We start from the raw sequence: 19,527 nt of genomic DNA, 5'->3' as shown, positions 1-19,527 counted from the left end.
TTTGGATATAATGACTTATTTTCCTTTGGGTACATTCCCAGTAGTGGGGTTGATAGATGAAATGTTCCTTGATAATTTTTTTTTCTTTGATAAATATGAATACCATTTTTCATAAAGGCTGTACTAATTTATTTTCCCACCCACAGTGTATAAACATTTCCTTTTCAGCACGTCAGTGCCAACACAATGGCCGTTCTGATTGGTGTAAGGTGGTACCGCACTGTTATAATTTATATTTCCCTGATGATTAGTGATGTTGAACTTTTTCTTCATGTTTTTGTGGGCTGGTTGTATATATTCTTTTGAGAAGTGTCTATTCATGTCATTTGTTGACTTTTTATGGAATTATTTGTTATTTTTCTTACTGATTTGTATGAGTTCCTTGTAGATTCTGAATATTAGTCCTTTGTCAGAGGCAAAGTTTGCAAATATTTTCTCCCTTTTTGTAGGTTGTCTGTTTACTCGGATGATTGTTTATTTTGCTGAGCAGAAGATTTTTAGTTGGATTAATTCCTACTTATTTATTTTTGGTTTTGTTGCATTTGCTTTTGGGGCCTCAATCATAATGTCTTTGCCTAAGCCAATGCCTGAAAGAGTTTTTTTGTAGGTTTTCTTTAGCATTTTTGTGATTTCAGGTCTTAGATTTGAGTCCTTAATTCATCTGGAGTTAATTTTTTGATATGGTGAGAGCTAGGGATCTAGTTGTACTCTTCTACATGTGGCTACCCAGTTTTCTCAGCACCATTTATTGAATAGGGTGTCCTTTCCCCAATTTATGTGTTTTTTATGCTTTGTCAAAGGTCAGTTGGTTGTAAGTATTTGACTTTATTTCTGTGGTCTCTTTTCTGTTTCATTGGTGTGTATATTTACTTTTATACCAGTACCATGCTGTTTTGGTTACCATAGCCTGGCAGTATTATATAATTTGAAGTCAGGCAATGTGATGCCTCTAAATTTGTTCCTTTTGCTTAGAATTGTTATGGCTTTTCGGTCTCTTTTTCGCTCCATATGAATTTCAGGATTGTTTGTTATAACTATGTAAAAAATGATGTTAGTATTATATTAGGAATAGCATTGAATTTGTAGATTGCTTAGGGCAATATGGTCATTTTTTTGATATTGATTCTTTCAATCCATGAGCATGAGATGTATTTCCATTTGTTTATGTCAACTATGATTTATTTCTGCATTTTTTATAGTTCTCCTTGTAGAAATCTTTCACCTTGTTTGTTAAGTATATTCCTAGGTATTTTACTATTTTGTGTAGCTATTGTAAAAGGGACTGAACTCTTAATTTGATTCTCAGGTTTGGTCAGTGTCAGTGTATAGCAGTTCTACTGATTTGTGTACATCGGTTTTGTAACCCTTGACTTTACTGAATTCATTTATCAAAACTAAAAGTCTTTTGGAAGAGCTTTTAGAATATTTAGGTATATGATCATATTTTCAGCAAGCTTTTCTCTCTTTTTTAAAACACTTGTTAAGATTTTAGCTAAGAGTATTCAAATTACTTCCCCAATTTTGTTGTTTAGTCATCTACCCTGCAAGATCTCTGAATTCATCAAACGTCCTAAGGCAAAACCATCCATACACTTGAGACCTCTAAGTCCTTTGCCAGTATATCTTTCATCCAGTAGGAGCCTTTTATAGGTGTAAAATCCACATTTTAATCCTACTGGTTGCCTTCAAGATGAAGAAATGTCTACTGGGAATAAATAAGTAGATATATCACCTCTCTCAGCTTCTCTTGTTATGTAGTTCTGCAGTTTTAACGCCTTGGGCATTTCCTGTGAATTCCACTATATGAATTTAGTTTTTCTAAGTTAGAGCACTGGTCTAATGCTGTCTACTCTAATCCACATGCGAGTGGAATATTGATACACTTATTTAAAATGGTAAAACCGATTAACTTCTAAGAGCATTGTTAATGGGAACACTAGAAGTCAATTCTGGAATGCAAATAAGGTTATATTATTTCACATTTTAAATATATCACAAATATAAAGTACATGGATGTGTTTTTTAAATTTTTTTGTTTGTTTGTTTGTTTGTTTTTTTTTTGAGACGGGAGTCTCGCTCTGTAACCCAGGCTGAAGGGCAGTGGTGTGATCTCAGCTCACTGAAAGCTCCGCCTCCCGGGTTCACTCCATTCTGAGTAGCTTGGACTACCGGCGCCCGCCACCACGCACGGCTAATTTTTTGTGTTTTTAGTAGAGACGGGGTTTCACCGTGTTAGCCAAGATGGTCTCGATCTCCTGACCTCATGATCTGCCCGCCTCAGCCTCCCAAAGTGCTGGGATTACAGGCATGAGCCACCGCAGCTGGTCAATTTTTCCATTTTTTATATGTATGTATGTATTTCGCTGTTTTCCCACAGTTTCATTTATTTATATGTGTTTTCATTAGATTTCTTCATACAACAAATATTCAATTATACAGAATCATTTAAACAAGCACACACTAATACACACACATACTTTGAGAAGTCACAATTACAAAGTGAAAATTTATAAGAATCACACCAAATCTCACCTCTTCCCAACTGCACCTCTAGTAATAACTTTTCAGTGGGACTTAAGAATTTTAAATTCAGTCATAACTTTCTTGCTGTTACTGAAACTTGGATTCCTCCTGAAGAAAACATTTCCCTGAGAATCTCCCTTTAATAATTTATTCTCTGTCTCACCTCTAGCCCCACTGGTAACAGGTTGGTAAATGACTCCTGTTATTTTTACACCATTATCTCTCAGTTCCTCATAATAGTTACTGGTATAAATCTTATTTAATTAGGTTATTCAAAACACCACCTCTTCTTACTGTAGCCAGTTACAAAATTTTATTTCATTACCTTTCTCACTGCATAAATATTTCAGTTGACATCTTCCGTAACTCTTTCCAATACTTCTTTGCAAACTCTTGATTTCAAAGTGTATGCAGATTATTCTTTAAATATTCTGGCCTTATTGAGACTTTTCTATCATCTGTCACTGGATGTCATTCTATTATCCACTATACCTCAGGTCCTAAATCCCTTGATCACATACATTGATTTTTGTGATTTTAAAAAGTTTCAAACCTTGTCCAGTCATGGTATCTCATATCTGTAATACCAGCACTTTGGGAGGCTGAAGTGGAAGATTCACTTGACTTTGAGACCAGCATGGGCAACAGAGTGAGATCTTGCTATTTATAAATAAATAAAAATGTCAAACCTATATTATTCACTATCAGTTATTCTTTTTTTTTTCTTATTTTATGAATACCAGCACAAATATTTTTTTAGAATCTACTAATACTAAAATTTATTGATAGTAACTACTATTCCTCTCATTTTGCTGTGGCCTGATTTGTCTGCTTATCCAGCATAGATCTCATGATCCATTAATGTATTTGATTCCTTTTATGTAAACTTTTAATTTCATTTGTTTTTCTCAATATATTTTGCTTAATTGGAAAAAAAAACCCCTAAAACTTTTATTAAATCTCATCCCCCCCCCATCAAATTTCTCCCTTCCATTCCCCCTTCTTTCCTTCCCTTGTTTTCCTCCTCCTTATTCTTCTCTCTCCTTCTCCCCGTGTCTTTTCCTCTTCTTCCACCAACTTCTCTACTGCAGGTGATTCAGATGAGGACACAGGGTGAAAAAGTACCTAGAGGTGACTGAGTTTTAGATGACAGGAGTCAAGTGGATCAATATTCTTCTTCTTCAAATACCTCTGCTTGCATCCCCACTGCGTCCCCCAAAATGGTGTTTTGTAAAATGGAAGTACCGCCTTCTTGGATGTGAACTTCTATGAAAATATGTTGCACAAGCTTTGGGGTTAATAAAGAACTTGAGTTGAGTTCCGACCTTTTTCTGTGTATTTCTAGTCTGGTGGTTTTGGATTATTAACCCTCCAAAACTTGTTTTTCCATTAATAAAAATGAAACTTCATGTGGTGGTTGTATGGATTAAATAATACATTTAAAATGAAATAATTTATATGTATCTGCTACTTAAAAATTGTAGGGTAATTTATGGTGATAAAACAGTTAATTAACTTGATCAGGACAGGGATTATATATAATAAAATTGCAGGCCGGGCCTGGTGGCTCACGCCTGTAATCCTAACACTTTGGGAGGCCGAGGTGGGTGGATCACCTGAAGTCAGGAGTTCCAGACTAGTCTGGCCAACATGGTGAAACCCTGTATCTACTAAAAATTCAAAATGTTTCAGGTATGGTGGCACATGCCTGTAATCCTGGCTATTCAAGAAGTTGAGGCAGGAGAATCGCTTGAACCTGGGGGATAGAGGTTGCAGTGAGCCAAGATCACACCACTGCACTCCGGCCTGGGTAACAGAGCAAGATTCCATTTCAAAAAAATAAAAAAAATTGCATATAACTATACACACATGCACACATACACATAAATTAGTGCCTATATAACTGGTGAAATGTAAATAAGTTCTTTGGATTGGACCAATTTCAATGTTCATGTTATACTATAGTCAACACCAGTTTTGATGTTTTACTATAGCCATGCAAGATGTTAACATTGGGGGAGGCTGGGTGCAATATGAAAGGGCCTCTCGGTACCTTTCCTGTAGGTTCCTGTGAATCTATCATTACTTTGTAATACAAAGATAAAAAAATATAGTCTAGCTTGGAGCTTTGTTTTTATTGTAGTAGTTGTTGTTGAGGGTGTTGAGGTTGTGACAAGTGTATGGATGTGATTTTGGTGTTTATGCTGGCGCCAAGTATTGTTTGGGTGGCCTCTGATTAAGGGTAAACTCTCAGTCTTCCACTCAACCGAGGGGAAGGATCTGTAAGACTGACTGTGAAGAAGCTGAAATCCTGGGAAAAAAATTTAGGGCAGGGTCTTTATTTTTGACTGAATAGAGATTGTTATTTCGTATTTATTTTCTGCTCCTTTGAGTAATGCCTTAATTTATGCTCAAAGGTTTCCTGTTTTTAATTTGATACTATAGGTAAAACAGGGAATGGGGTTTTAGATCTTGATACAATTAAAGAGGGGTATATTTTCAAAGAGGTACACCCATGATAGAGTAAATAAAGTGGTAGAGGTGATGTCATAAGGTCAGTTATTGGAAATAATCAGATTTAAGTGGCATCCCTGGAAAGCAAAGAGGAGCATATATCAAAGATACAATAGTTGTATTCCGCAGCAGAATATGATGCTCTTTATAATTACCAGTTGATAAGAACCTTAATTCAATGCAAATGATGCTTTTCCAAAATCATCACAGACATCCTCCATCAAGGGCATCCATTTTTCAGCAGAGACACCTCTTGGTTAGGCCTTAATACACAATCACAAGTAAAAATGTATAGAAATTATTTACGTATCTACTCATAGCTAAAATATTTTAAGTAGTCACTGATGTTGTATTTCCCATTTATGGCATTTGTGGAATATCATGATCAAGGGCCTTTCCATCTTTCTGTCAATACATTTTCCTTTACTCTTATTAAACACACTCGCATGCCTATACTTACAGGATAAACTGATAGCATCCTTTTATATATTCTACACTTCAATTGCCTTTAGAGCAGTTTAAGGCAAAGGACATTCAAGTGATAGGCTTCATGGAAAATAATTAAGTGTTAAGAATAATTATAAAGTTATCTGGCAATGGAAAAAATGTCATATAGGAAAAGGCTTAGACATAATTCAACATTTAGTTGTAGTATTCCTGTCCTTTAAATTTATGCTGCTTTTTGTGCATTGCTTTCTGCTAGATTCACTAAAACACATATGCAGCTGTGACAGTGACAGCTTGGAGTTGAGCAGATTGACATAAAAGCCAAATAAAAATGCTATACAGCCTTGTGAAGGGCATATGGAGAAGACTTGGCTTTAGAAGTTATTTTATCTATATTAGGTTTATAATTATAGAGATATTTTGTATATTCTTTAAAACGTTAACTAAAGGTATACTGAGTTAGTATTTCCAGTATACTAAACAAAAAATGGTAATATTAAACATTTTTATATTTATTCTAAGTGTATATATTTCCCATTTCTTTATAATGTTTTACAAAAATATTAAAATATATTACAGATCTCTAAAATAATTTGTTTACTAAGGAAAAACATGATTTGTGTCTAATATGGATATCTTAATATCAATGCTAGATGGTAAAACAATACCCCTTTCTAACACAGTGTTCAACAGTGGTTACTTTGAAACAGAAAAATCAAGTTCGAAATTATGCTGAGATCATCTTAAGTAATGCAGCAACATGGCAATCCTAATCTAATATTATACCTCTATAGAGAAAATATTAAATCCTATCACCAAAATAGTTGCCCAGTTGAATTTTGTTTTCGTGTTTATTATAATAATTATAAATAATTTTTGTTAAGCTTAATAGGTAAACTTTAATAAGTACAAATTACAACGTTTCCCTCCCAGCAATGAACAATTTCACTCTTTAAGAATAAATGGACTGGGTGTGGTGGCTCACACCTGTAATCCCAGCACTTTGGGAGGCTGAGGTGGGTGAACCACAAATGAGGTCAGGAGTTTGAGACCAGCCTGGCCAAAATGATGAAATTCCCATCTCTACTAAAAATGCAAAAGTCAGACTGGTGCAGTGGCATGCACCTGTAATCCCAGCTACTCGAGAGGCTGAGGCAGGAGAATTGCTTGAACTCCGAAGGTGAAGGTTGCAGTGAGCTGAGATCATGCCCTTGTACTCCAGCCTGGGTGACAGAGCAAGACTCTGGGAGAGTGGGTGAGGGAAAGAGTAAATGAAGGTTAAAACAAAAAGGTATGGGAACTGTTTGGCTCCTATCACACAAATAGCCAGATGGATTTGGGTAAATGCTGCATACCAAGGATATTTGAAAATCCTTCTTTCACCCTCTCTCCCTCCCCACTTTTTGTCCTCCCTCCCTCCCTCCCTTCTTTCCTTCCTTCCTTCCTTCCTTCCTTCTTTCCTCTTTCTTCTTTTTTTAATTGGTTAAACTGAGGCCTCAATGCATAGTTTTGCTTAGTATTAGTTCACTTTATTCTTGACCGCTATATAAGTTAACAAGTAGAAAAAGTTATTTGTTGCTCATTTCTTCATTGAAATTACAGCACTGAATTGATAATTTTATGTTCTACTTTGTAAATTGAATATATATACACATTGTAAAGAATATATATAAGTTATATATATATATGTGTGTGTGTGTGTGTGTGTATTTCCAAAGAGTATTTAGAGAATGCAAACCAAAAATAGAGTTAGGGAAGGATATCCTTATTCTATGCCATAGAGAAAAATCACATTTATCATTTTGATATTCCTCTATTTGAATATACTTCCAACTAAAATATGCATGGCTGTATTGAATCTCATAATCTGTAGTTTTACTTCAAGTGTTTTAAGTTTTCATACAATCTTCATGTCAATGAATGAACATTAACATCGCCATTTAATGGTTTTATAATTTTTCATTTCATGACTATTCCATAAATATTTTAAGGAAAGTCCTATGTTAAAAGTTTAATGTGTTCTCTCTCTTGCTGTTATCAGCAATCCTCTAATTTAGACCCTTGCTTATATTTTAAATTACTTTTATTCTAGAAATGCTTATAAATTGATTCTTCAAATAGTAGTACATGCATTTTAAATCTTCTCTTATATGTTAGAAAATTACACAAAAGAAACATTCTCCTCATTTACACATTTAAAAAACAGCCCTTACAGGTATGATTTACTGCTTATTGCCTGATGCTAATTATCTTTAGGAAGATTGAATATTCATATATTCAGAGTAACTTGATAAAATACATTTATGTTGCATTAAAATTGAACTTACTAATATAAATGTAGAAAAATCTTTATAGGCATTTTGGGCATTTTTGTTACTTTTTACTTCTTTTTCTGAAATTTAGACTCACAAAAAGTTGTAAAAATACTTCAGTGTGCCTACTGCCCCTCCTTCCCCCAATGATAACATTTGGTGTTAGCATAGTACATTATCAAAAAAACGAAAAATTGACATTGGCCAAGACAATTGATTATATACATTACTGGGATCTCAGCAATTTTGTACGCAGTCACTTATTTACATTACCTTTTTGTATATCTTCTGTGACATTTTATCATGTCATAGATTTATATAAATACGATTACATTTTGCATTATATTTTAAACCCATTTTAACTAAATTTTATAATAATTGATTTAAGTGAGTTATTTAGCTAGCAACTATTATTACTTTGTCATATGTATGCTTTGTGAATATTTTTATGTAAGGTATATTTATATTTGCCTTTTACTTTTGGTTTGTTGTGTTTTATTCATTTTTCTTCTTTTTCCTTTGTTTCTTTACAGTTCAAAATTTGGATAGGCAACTTATAAATAAAATGGAAATAATAATTTCACCTCTCTTATAGGCTTGTTTTACACAGATAATTCTCATATTACCATACAAGGGCTTAGGACACTCAGCATATTAAGTGTTATATATATTATTAGTGTTAATATTTATTTAGTTCTTAGTTATGCAACAGCTTCTTTATGGGTATCTTCTTCTGTTCATTTATTCTCATTCTAAGCCTAAAGCCACATTTTTAGCCTTCTAAAATTTTCAAAGCACATTTTATGTGTTCACTGGAAATAGTGCTTTTAGTATCTCTAGACATAAAATGTCTATGAATTTTTCTAAATATTTCATTTTCAGATTAATGTTAAAGTTTGTATTAAAGCTTACAATATTTACAACTACATTGAATAAAGTTCTGTTTGATCCTGAAACGTGATACAATGTTCCATCACTGAAGCATCCATTATATTCCTCAGTAGACCCTTGTAATTTACTGTTCATATGAATCATGATTATTACCTTCTTGAGGTTATTTTATGCATTTGGCATTTTTGTTAGACTTATAAATTAGACGGTATGAATTGTATTAATCAGGTTCTCCAGAAAAATATAACAGAATGTATTTGTTATATTTTTGTACCATATACATTTAATTTTTATCTATCTATTTATCTATCTATCTGGAAAAAGAGAGAGAGAGAGAGAGATGTATTCATTTTGAGGAATTGACTCACTCGATTTAAAGGTGCAAGTTCAAAATCTGCAGGGTAGGCCAGCAAGCTGGAGACTCAGGAAAGACTTGCAGTCCCAGCACAAAGAGAGTTTGCTGCCAGAGTTCCCTTTTCCTCAAGGGAGGTCAGTCTTTGTTGTATTAAAGTTATCAATGGATTGTATAAGACCCGCCCACATTTCAGAGGGTAAGCTCTTTACTCAATGTCCACAGATTTCATGATGTCCCTTCATGAAAACATCCAAAATAATGTTTGATCAAATGACTGGTAACTCTGGCCTAACCATATTGACATACAAAATTCACCACCAAATTATGTTTTTTTAACTGAGATATATATATACATGTCTCAATGCTTTGCCTGACCTTATTAGGGTCTACAAATATCCAATGATTGAATACATTTGGGAAAAGTGACAAACTAAGTTAATCTCATTCTTAAATAATATTGTAATTTCTAATGAATCTCCCCTTTCTTGTTATCATCCTTTTATTGCAAATTAAAGAAATCCAACTCAGATTAATGAGATAAAACATATGGTAATCTGCTTTCCTATCATAACCACTTGACTATCATTATGTACCCTATAAAGTCATGTTGTAAATCCCAAATATACACAATAAAATTTAGTTTTTTAAAAAAAGAAGGGTTTTTTTTTCTGTCTTAGGCACCCGCCTATTGCAGTGATTATGTCAGCTTTAGACTGTTATGTCTAGAGGTCAAATGATGTAATCAGCAGACTGTCTTTGTTTTCTTTTCTTTCTGCTGTATGTTCAGTCAGGCTTACTCTATGAAGGGGTAGCAATTGCAGCTGACAATTTTTGAGTTAGATTGCTTTACACTTAGAGAATTCTAAGGAGCAAAATAATTGGTTCCAGGGGATTTTCTGATTATTCTGCCTTGATTTATGTGCCCCTCCCTGAAATAGTGATAGCTATTAGGGGATAAATATTCTGAGTAGATGAACTGGAAATATACTCCTAAATGTGTAGTTACTGCTAGGAGAGAGAAAGGAAGGAACTGTAAAAAATTACATATATTTGAATGCACTTCCAGCTTAATAGGAAGAAACAAAGCTTCTGGTAACACAAGATATGGAAGATGAATTTGGCCAGAATAAACGGTGTATTTTACATAATTAAAAATCTGGCAGTTTACCCTTTTTTTCCAGTACTGATACCTATAATTTAATTGTTTTCCATTACATTGACTTAATATTGGTAACAATGCTATTTGACATACTATTATAAGGTTATTTTTGTTATTTAGATAGTGATTTCTCTAATATATCCTGTATTCCTTGTATGTTAAGTTGAGTTAGTGTTTTTTGTTTTGTTTTGCTTTGCTTTTATCATGTTGTAAGTTATACTCTTTAATGAGTGCAATTTTTAAAGATCGGGATCAAAGGTGCAGTTTATCTGATCTTAAGGCTCTTTTTTTTTTAACCTTTTGTTATAACTAAATTAGCAAATATATCACATCAAACTTGTCACTGTTTGAATAAACAGTAACATTTTAAATGTATGTAGATATTGTAGGTAGAAGAAAGTTGAAAATATATGAGGGTGTCTTCAAAATTTTCATGAAAAAAATGTGTACTATGAAAAAACTAGATTAATTTAAAAATGTTGGGCACCAAAATAAACTCATAATAACTTGTTACAAAATATCTAAACAGAATCTAGTTTAAAGCCCTAAGAAAGATGAGACATCAGTTTTTTAAAAAGTCCCTAATAGAGCAACATGAATTCTGCTAGAATCGAAGCAAAAATAAATACACTTTATGTTGAGTCTTGGGCAGAAGAATAATGGTGAAATCAGTGATTCTTTATGAAAACAGGGACCATGCCCCCCAAAAATTAGCAGTTTAGAAATATAAACTTGTTTTAAGAAAGGACCACACAATTTGCAAGGAAATAAATAATCTTTCTTTTTTTCCCTTATTGAAGAGGACTGATAATTAACAGCAGAAACAATAGACATCTCAATTGGTTCAGTTTACACAATTGTGACGGAAAAATTTAAATTGAACAAACTTTCCCCTCAGTGGGTGCCAAAACTGTTTCACTCAGATTATCTGCAGAAGAGAGTAGAGCTGTCAATAGAATTTTTAAACAAATTGGATTGAAATTCTGAACCATTTCTTAATATAATTGTAACAGAAAATAAAACATGGCTTTATCAGGACTGTCCTGAAGACAAAGCACCATCAAAGTGATGGATACCAAGAGGTGGAAACGGTCCAGTCAAAGGAAAAGTGGGCCAGCCAAGAGCAAATGTCAGGACAAAAAATTCTGGGGGTTGCCCAAGGCATTTTGCATGTAGACTTCTGAAGAGTCAAAAACCAGTAACATCTGATTATAACCAGAGTGTTCTGAGAAAGTAAGCCAAACCTTTAGCAGAAAAATGCCTGGAAAAACTTTGTCAGGGACTCCTTCTCCACCATGACAAAGCTGCTGGTCATTCCTCTCGTCAAACAAGGGTAATTTTGTGAGAGTTTCAGTGGAAGGTCATTAGGTATCCACCATAAAGTCCTAATTTGGCTTCTTCTGACTTCTTTTCATTTCCTAATACTAAAAAATATTTCAAAGGCACCCATTTTTCATTCAGTTAATAATGTAAAAAAATTAGCATTGATGAACTTAAATTCCCAAAACACTCAGCTCTTTAGAAACAGGATAAATGGTTTGTATTATCGATTACAAAAGTATCTTGAATTCGATGGAGGTTATATGGAGAAATAAAGTTTATATTTTTACTTTAATCTTTTAATTCCATTTTTTTTCCACACAACTTTCCACACAATTTTTCCTGCATACGTTCATGAAAGAGATTTGTCTTTGGTTTAATACAATTTTTTTCTTTATTGAAAAGTGACTGCTATAATTATGTCCATTTTAAATTTTTTAGCAGGTATACTTTTCTGACTGCTAGATTTTTGTCGCAATGCTTCCTTTCTTTTTTTTTTATGTCTGGTTGAATTGATCTATTTTCACCCCTTTATTATTTTATAAATTATAATTTTACTTTTTCTTAGTTCTGCTTTTGTTTTTAACTATTTATTTTCTTTAGTTCTCTTTGTTGAATTTCTAAAATTTCATTCCGAAAATTTTAGTTACAAAATTCGTAAGAGTTGCCAATATAAAAAATTTCCTATATACTCTTTTTTTTTTTTTTTTTTGAGACGGAGTCTCGCTCTGTCGCCCAGGTTGGAGTGCAGTGGCCGGATCTCAGCTCACTGCAAGCTCCGCCTCCTGGGTTTACGCCATTCTCCTGCCTCAGTCTCCCGAGTAGCTGGGACTACAGGCGCCCGCCACCTCGCCCGGCTACTTTTTTGTATTTTTTAGTAGAGACGGGGTTTCACCGTGTTAGCCAAGATGGTCTCGATCTCCTGACCTCGTGATCCGCCCGTCTCGGCCTCCCAAAGTGCTGGGATTACAGGGTTGAGCCACCGCGCCCGGCCAAAAATTTCCTATATACTCTTTAGCCAGCTTTTCCTCATGTGAGCATCTTAAATAACCATGTACATTTTTCAAAATTTAGAAATTTCAGACACAATACAGTAAAATAAATAAGAGTAATTTATAAGAGCGACTTGTTAGGTTTCACAGGTTTTGGAGATCTTGTTTATCATTTTTGTTGCAAATACTAAATGGATTATATAAATAGTGAATATTGTCCATAATTATAATTTTAGTTTGAGAACATTGTAAGTTCATGCAGTTAGTTATAAGCAATGACATGGAGTTTCCTGCAAAATTTCCTTAATATCTCTCTATTGTGACATATTATAAGACTAAAATAAAATACAATCAAGGTGCATTTATTCATCAAAATAAAATTATGAAATAAATACATGAATTGTATGAGTTTATTATAGATTTACAAAGCTACATATAAGGGACTTTTCTTCCCAAATCTCAGAAGATTAATTTCAAATGGTTAACTCCATTTGTGTAATGCTGTTATTTAATTAATCTTATGTAATTAGACTTCATGTTTATTTTCCACTTGATATAATAGATTTCATGTGAGATTTTATTTTAATGCATACATCTTTAATGTGTTACAGTCTACCTTCAGTGATTGCACTTCACATATAACATGAGAACATTGCAACAGTCTACTTCCATTTTCCCACGTCTCTTTTAGTATTGTTTTGTTTTGCAATAGAAATTAATTTTACAAGTACTATAAAGTACACTTTACATTGTTATTATATTTGCTTCATTTTGTTTTATCATTATCTTTTAATGATAATGAAAACTTATTCTATATTTATATACACAATTACCTCTTCTGGTATCCTTTATTCCTTCATGAATAAAACAAGTTTCTACCTAGTATTGTTTCCTTCTCTATAAAGGAAATTTCTTTAACATTTCTTGTACTACTCAATTATTGGTGATGAATTCTGTCAGCTGAATATGTCTATATGTCTTAGAAAATGTTTATTTCATCTCATTTTTAAAAGATATTTTGGCTGGGTATATAATATTTGGTTGACAATTTTGTCCCACAACCATCTCCACCTGTTAGTATTTGAAATATTTCAACCCGGGTTTTTTTTTTTTTAGCTGTATTAGTCTTTTGTGTTGCTATTAATAAATACCTCAGACTGGGTGATTTACAAACAAAAGAGGTTTATTTTGGCTTACAGTTTTGGTTCACCAGCATGGTGTTAGGATCTGCCTCTGGCAAGGGCTTCAGGGAGCTTACAATCATGGTAGAAGGTGAAGGAAGAGCCAGTGTGTCACATGGAGAGAAAGGGAGCAAGAGAAAGAGGAGAACATTCCAGGCTCTCTTAAACAGCCAGATCTTGTGTGAGCTTGTATAGTGAGAGCTCACGCATTGCTGCAAAGATGGCACCAAGCCATTCATGAGAGATTCATGTCCATGATCCAAACACCTCCCACCAGGCCCCATCTCCAACATTGGGGATTACATTTAAACATGAGATTAAAAGGGGACAAACATCCAAACTATATCATTAGATTATAGCATTTATGATGAGATGTTTAATGTCATCTTTAGTCCTCTGTAAGTAATTTGCTTTTTTCCCTAGCTGTTTTTAATACTATCTCTTTTTCTCTACACTTCAACAATTGAATTACATATCAACCTCAATGATGCTTCCTTAATAATTATTTTTCTTGTTTTTGTATATTTAGACATTTGATTTTCATCAAATTTTCAAAACAGATTTTGGTCATGATTTCTACCTTCTGCTTTTTTCCTGAACCCCAATTACATGTATTTTAGACTGCCTAAATTTACTCCACAACTCGCTACTGCTCTGTGTATAATTCTTCATTTTTTTTCCTTTTTGGGTTTTATTTGGATAGCTTCTACTGCTACATTCTCGAGTACATGGGTCTTTTATTTTACAGTGTGTAATATGCTGTTCATCTCACACAGTGTGTTTTTCATCTTAGATCCTGAATTTTACATCTCTTGAAATTTGACTTTGCTTGTGAAGTTGTAAATGTATCTTCCATCATGCTCGTCTATTCTTCTGCCTGTTTCTGTCGACAGAATTATGACTGGTTGTAGGTCACATTTTTCTGCTTCTTTAAATGTGTCACAAATTTTTAAATAAATTCATGTATTAAGAATTTTACATTTTGGCATACTGTATTTTCTTATATGACTTTAAAAATTATTGTGCTCTTTGGTATACAGTTAAGTAACTAGGAATTTTTTGAGGCTTTTTTTTTTCTTTTTTTTTTAAGCAAATATAAACAGTCTTTAGTTCAGGTCCAATTTAGCCCAGTTATTGAAGTAATAACTTCCAGTGGATTCTACTAATGCATCATCTATTAGGCCTTTTCATGAAATTATGTTGCCTATTTTTTTCTAGTGGTATTTCCCTAGCCCCAGGTAGTTTTCGTTCTATAGCTACGTATCAGCTCTCAGTCAAGGACTCAATGACAAGGCTCTGCTGTTCCCCAGAGCTGCCTCCATCTTTCCATGCAACTCTGTTTTCTCTGGTGTTCTGCCTTGGCCATTCTAGCTGTCTTGCCCCTAGAACTCAGAATCCTGTGTCTTCTACTCAGGTAAACCATCAGGTTTAGCTTGAGTTTCCTTGTCTCCTTTCCTGCTCTCTAGTCTAGAAATTTTTTCAAGATGGTGAGCCAGAGGTAATCATGAGGATCATTTGTTTATTTCTATCATCTGAGCAGTGTTTTTGCTTTCTAATCCATTGTCTGGAAGTCATTTTTTTCCATATATTTTGTCTTTTTAAGATGCTTAATACTGGAGGATTAATTTGGTCTGGGTTATTTCAATATGAATAGAAGCTAAAGCCTTCTATTTATTTAGCTTGTACTACCAAAAAAAAAAAAAAGGAAGAAAAAAATAATTGCATAATATTTATATTTACTACAACAGTTTTCTGTTCTCATTATATTTATTTTAATTTCTTTCCTTTTTGCCATGTTTGGGCATAACTGCAAATCTTACCCACTCTATTTTTTAGAAAGTGGACACATAAACTTTTGACTATAAGCACATTTCCTTCAAAGTGGCAGTTGTGCCATTCATGTAAGTAATCAATTCTGACCCAATTTTTAGAAGATAATTGATTGCCAGTGATCATAAACAATCTTAGTTCTCTTACACATTCAGGGTGAGTGTAAGTGTCAAGCCCCTGTGATGTCTGTCAGTAGAAATATGAAATATAATCTAGCATAATCTCAACTCAGCTAGACTTGTTGCTTTCCCTTTTGAAGTTACATATATTTATTTCTCTAAAAGATGGGCAAACAAAATTTAGAAAAAATGTTTGTATTAGGGAGTTTTAGTTAGCAGCCATAATTTATTTACTCCTTTATTCCCTAAAGGGAAAGAATAAATTATATAGTGATTATTAAATAATCTCAGGTCAATAATAGAAAATAACACAAAGGATTTCCTGAATCAATGCAATGTTCAACAATATTAATCTTAAAATGATAAGAAACAGGAGAATATTTTTTGAAGTCCTTAAGTATATACTTATAGTTGCTCTTAGGATCTTCTCTTAATTTATTCTCATTTTAACTACTCATTTATCATGAAATAACATAAATTTTAGTTGCTACTCCACCCATAAATTTCCATTTTTTTGTTTCATATTATATATGAAATATTTTAACTGAATGATTTTCTTCTTAAAATAATGACCGTGATTTTATCCATACATTTATTAAAATATAAAGATACTTCAATATGCAGTTCTTAAAGATTGTTTTCTGAACAACAAACATTTTTAAATGTATTCTGAAATTTTTTTGCTATTACTGTGTGAGGTTCACAAATCATCTTGACTACCATTATTTTTTTCTTTGTAAAAAAGCTTTAAGAGTACATAATGTATATTTTACAGACATTTAGTACGTTAAAAATAAGACTTATGTCCATAGTGTTTTCACTCAATAGCGATTTGACAGTATTTGGATTTGAAAGAAAGTTAGAAATCAATAGCCTTTATTTGATTCATTAGGACACTGAGTTTCAAACCCTTGTCTTGGACAAGAAGCTTGTTGGTACTTCAATATCCACGAAATTTTATCAGTTTATTTCCAGTCTAAAACTAATTTGTTTTCTTTAATTTACATTCATAATAATGATGATTTAGGAGAAGCAAATCTACAGAACAGAGTTGTTGACTTAACGCTTGGTTAAATATGAAATAAAACCAGTAGTAACCCATTTCTCTATCACTCACTGTTTCCGAACTCTTTATCTTCATCCCGTCCTTGAAAAAGTGGCAAACAGGAACTCGCTGCTACAAGGAAGGGTGTTAGGGTCCAAGCAACTGAGGATAGCTGACTCCTTCAGGTACTATGAGCAGTATGGAAAGTATTCTAAACTAAGTCCCCTGTTGGCTAAGCAATGTGTCCAGACCTATGAGTTGAAGAGAAATACAGTTTCAGATACCTTGTCTAGCTTCTGTAGATTCATAGACACATTTGTTAGCTTATTTTTAATATGTTCCATTTTGTTAAGCACTACTATATTTTGGCATCTGGTATGTCTAGTAGGAAGCACGAATAGTGGAAAATAGGTTTTGAAAGTAGTCGTAAATATGTAAGTTGTTAACTATGGTGACAATGAAGATGCTTTTAACCATGAATAAAGAAAAAAAGTTAATATGTTAAAATAAGAGTTTTATTATCTCACTTCTGTCGATGGGTGTTAATAGAGAGGAGCCAAGAATATTTAATTCTCAGGCTAAGTGCAGTCATCAATAGTTTATTTTCTCTTCATCTTCTCACTCTGCCATTCTCAGCAGGTTTTTTTTTTTTTTTTTCTGCATATATGGTCACTATACCTTCACATAACATTTAGGTGATTTATCTGTATATGCTAGTGTCTAGATAAGTAAGAAATTATGCCTCTCTTAACATACTTTTCATGAACAAGAAAAACCTTCCAACAAGCTCTCTGAATTGTTTCATGATGCCTTCCGTGGAAAGGCTCATGAGACTTTTCCAACCAGGAGTAAAAGGCAGAATGAAACTCCAGAAAATTATTTGAGATACTGTGTTATTTATCTCAAAGATGGTACTATACATTGCCAGCATCATTTTGGATACATAGGAGAGAAGTTAGTTTATTTCATAAAATGAATACCTTAGGGCATCTGAGTTAAATTCTTGCCCAGAACTCCAGGAAAAAAGCTCCAGTTGTATAAACCATAATTCTTCCATGGATCTGTGATCTAGGGATGCAAACATCTTTCTTCAAGTAAATAACTGCTAGAGTAAATTGAACTTAATTGAGTTTTTACTAGCAAATAAAAAGGTAGAGAATGACTTTAGGGTAGGAAATTCACTTTATTCAACATTTCTTTTTTAAAGTACTATGCAATACATTATGCTGTGATGTGTCACCCAGTTACCCCTTCAGGACTGAAATAATTATTTTGCCTGCTGCTGAAAGTGCTGGCAGAAGACATCCCTCAATTGTCAGACGTCTTTGGGAATTGTCTCAGCTAGAAAGTTTATTCTTACTCCCTATCATGCCCTTTCCCAGAGAAGTCTGTATCTAATGACAAGACACATAAAGGCCTGACCGCTTTGCCTCAATTTGAGGCAACATTGAAGGTCCATTCTTGCTTCAGAGGGGGTCAGATGAAAACTTTGCTGGATGTTTCCCAGCCCATCTCCTCCCCTTGCCCAGTCCAATTTACTGCTTTTCTTTTCCACAAGGGACGATCTCTCCAACACACCCAGATCAAACACATGCATGCTTGTCTGCATCTGCATCTTGGGTGCGTTTTTCCAGGTGAAAAGTTAGTTTTCAATCATTTTGGATCTAAGTGTCCAAATATATGAAGGGGGATATGAATGTTGATACCATAGTGCTGGGAAGGGGAGAGTGTCGTCCCTTTAAATGATAGGAAAGTGAGGAAGAGAAAGGCAGGTCCCTGGCTAGGGCTCCACCCCCACGGACTTAGATGAGGACAGGCACTCCTGCCTTCATGAAAATGTTGCATTTTCCAATACCACCTTGGCTCGCCATGCCCCCCTTCTGGTCCTATAAAAACCCGAGACCCTCGCGGGCGGACACAAGCGGCTGGACGTCGTGAGGAACACATCAGCGGAAGAAGACACAAGCGGCTGGTCGTGGAGGACACACCAACAGTCACCGACAGGCGGGCAGGCCATTGATAGGTGGAACGACGCAGAGTTTGGCTGGGGCAGTTGGAGAAGAACCCAGACTTCCAAGCAGCCTGACTCCAGGGGAAAACCATCTTCCTTCTGGCTCCCGCACCTGCTGAGAGCTACTTCCACTCAATAAAACCTTGAACTCATTCTCCAAGCCCACGTGTGATCTGGTTCTTCAGGTACACCAAGACAAGAAACCCCGGGATAAAGAAAGCCCTCTGCCCTTGCCACAAGGTAGAGGGCCTAACTGAGCTGACTAACACAAGCCACCTGTAGACGGCAAACTAAAAGAGCGCCCTGTAACACATGCCCACTGGGGTTTCAGGAGCTGTAAACATTCACCCCTAGACACTGCCCTGGGGTCAGAGGCCCACAGCCTGCCCATCTGTATGCTCCCCTAGAGGTCTGAGCAGCGGGACACTGAAGAAGCGAGCCACACCCCCATCGAACTCCCTGCGAGGGGGACAAGAGACCCTTTCTCAGTTCAATGTCAAAGTTGTTTATGAAAAATGATAACTTGTGCCGGGCGCGGTGGCTCACGCCTGTAATCCCAGCACTTTGGGAGGCCGAGGCCGGCGGATAACAAGGTCAGGAGATCGAGACCATGGTGAAACCCCATCTCTACTAAAAAATAGAAAAAAATTAGCTGGGCGCAGTGGCGGGCGCCTGTAGTCCCAGCTACTCCGGGAGGCTGAGGCAGGAGAATGGCGTGAACCCGGGAGGCGGAGCTTGCAGTGAGCTGAGATTGCACCACTGCACTCCAGCCTGGGCGACAGAACGAGACTCTGTCTCAAAAAAAAAAAAAAAAAAAAAAAGAAAAAA

The sequence above is a fragment of the Chlorocebus sabaeus genome, chromosome 8, assembly GCF_047675955.1.
Source record: "Chlorocebus sabaeus isolate Y175 chromosome 8, mChlSab1.0.hap1, whole genome shotgun sequence".
NCBI lineage: Eukaryota > Metazoa > Chordata > Mammalia > Primates > Cercopithecidae > Chlorocebus > Chlorocebus sabaeus.
Note: the sequence above shows the minus strand (reverse complement) of the source record.